Source organism: Elephantulus edwardii, unplaced genomic scaffold, assembly GCF_000299155.1.
Source record: "Elephantulus edwardii isolate Elephantulus edwardi_28Jun2011 unplaced genomic scaffold, EleEdw1.0 scaffold00234, whole genome shotgun sequence".
NCBI classification, from domain to species: Eukaryota; Metazoa; Chordata; class Mammalia; order Macroscelidea; family Macroscelididae; genus Elephantulus; species Elephantulus edwardii.
Genome location: NW_006399984.1, coordinates 587,537 through 589,867, shown reverse-complemented (window position 1 = coordinate 589,867; position 2,331 = coordinate 587,537). Strand labels below are relative to the sequence as shown.

At 43.5% G+C, this 2,331-nt stretch overlaps 1 pseudogene; it reads right to left on the bottom strand.

Moving 5' to 3' along the window:
- Positions 1-1,182: 1,182 nt before the first annotated feature.
- Positions 1,183-1,820, bottom strand: LOC102862907 (annotated as a pseudogene).
- Positions 1,821-2,331: the final 511 nt, after the last annotated feature.

The window sequence follows — 2,331 nt, the reverse complement described above, 5'->3', positions numbered from 1 at the left end:
GCAGTTCTCTGTTGACATATTGTTCCAACATTTTTGGATAATTTTCAGCAGAATCTTGCTTGAATGTGATATCAATGATATTGTTCAATAATTTCCACACTCTGTTGGGTCACCTTTCTTTGGAATGGGAACAAATATCGATCTTTTCCAGTCAGTGGGCCAGTTGGCTGTTCTCCAGTTTTCTTGGCACAACTAGTAGACAGATTTTATGGACAACAACTCTCTTATGAACAGTCTGTCTTGTCACAAGAGACAACAGGGTGTAAGAGCAGCCTGCTTAGAACCTTGCTTTGCATCTGGAGGTTTTCATAAACCTGTTTACATGGCTAACCAATGTCACAGGAAACCATCTGCGACAGGAAAACAATGCTCAATCAAAATTAAGTCACCAACTGAAGAGAAAAAAGAATCAGTACTCTCGTCTCAAGCCCCGCCTCACCCTTCTTACTCAGGACTACTTTGCATATTTTAAGGACAAGACTGTTAGCATGCTCCCAAATAAGGAGTTCAATTTGATGCAATCATGCAGATAGCTCCCGTCAGTTTGAAAATCAGAACCAAAAAGCTGTGACCTTCCTCCTATTTCCTACCCTAGAAAAACTCTGACCAAAAATGTGCTTATACCTTATCCTAAAAAGGCACCATGCAAGCATTTATGGCTGAACCAGTTGATGCTAAGGGTGTTCAGGGGCAGGATGCAAACATTGTTAATCAAAATTTCTGCTATCAGACCCAAAAGGCCATCTATCTTGTAGCAGCTGCTGCCATACACAGCTAAGTGGAAGTGGCAGAGCGCACTGGGAACTTCTCACTGCTCACATGCACACTGCCAGTGCTCACACCTCAAGGACAAGATGATGGTGCTGGTCTCATTTGTGCTATTCATGACCCCAAAAAACGTTCTGGCTGGCTCAGAGGACCTGAGGTTATCCCTGGACTAGAAGGAACTGTATGAAACAGAGATCAGGTGGTAGTGAAGAGGAGATGGAAGTAGCTGAGAATTAACAGGAGACTAGACTGGGTGACAAAACACTAACGAAAGGGGAAAACAACTTTGGTAAGAGGTCAAGGAAAGAGGAGGCTATGCCCTAGAGCCCCTGTCTCTCATGTCAGATGCACCCCATCCTTAATGCCACTGCTCATCCCAAGTCTGCTGTACACTGGAGGTGCAAGACTCTAGCGTTACATGTGGAAGCTCTGGATGGGGAAACACACTGCAGAGAGATCATGGGTCCACAATGGAGTCTGCAGCACCTGATTCATCATGTCCTCTTCATCTATGTCATAGTCCACAAAAGTATCATAAACAAACTGGTGCTGGATGTGATTCATGAAGTTGATGCTGTGGTAGTTGCGGTCCCCCCAGGGCATCAAGGCACATATCAAACAAACCACAGACTTGATATTGCACTATGGAATAATTTGCAGAGCTCCACAAAGTCCTTCCTGATCAAAGTTCTCAGGACAGTAAGGGCAAAGAAAACGATATTCCTTGGTTGAAGAGATGCATCCTTAGTGGTGGCTTTCACACCTTACATAATGTAATTCTGGTATTTGGAACAAGTAGTCACATGGGCCTGTATCTTGGATAGGAATATATTTTTATGGCAGCCTTTGCAAGTAGTCTCTGTGCTCAAGCTTCGAAGCTCGACACCAGGGGCCAAAGTACTATGACACATCCCACAGACAGGCTTCTTCAGCTTCTGACATTCCTGCAGGCATGCAGAGCAAAAGACGTGTATGTGGGGCACCAGTATGGGCTTCTTAAACAGCTGCAAGCACATGGAATATGTGAAACAGCCCAAGGAGGCGGCCTCCATCCCCACTGTGGACTATTGCTGTGCCTCCATCTTCTTGCCCCTAGTTATATAGTTTTGTTTTGTTTTCTTAAATCATTGTTTCTGGGTGCTGTATAGTAGTCCACTGTGTGAATGTACCACATTTTTTCAATCCATTCTATTGTGGTTTAACATTTGGGCTGTTTCTGTGTTTTTGCAATGGTGAATAATTCTGCCATTAACATTGGTGTACAAATCTCCATTTATCTCAGTGCTAGTTTCCATAGGGTATATTCCTAGTAGTGGAATAGATATATGGAGTTTCTGTGTACAATTGTTTTAGGAAACACCAAAGTGCCTTTCAGAGCAGTTGAACTATTTTACAGTCCCACCACCGGTGTGTGAGTTCTCACTTCTCCACATTCTCTCCAACATTAATTGCTTGCTGCCCTGCTAAACTTTGTCTCTACTACTGGGGTGAGATGGTATCTCATGGAAGTTTTGATTTGCAGCTCCCTTATTGTCAGTGATCTTGAGCATTTTTCTTGTATCT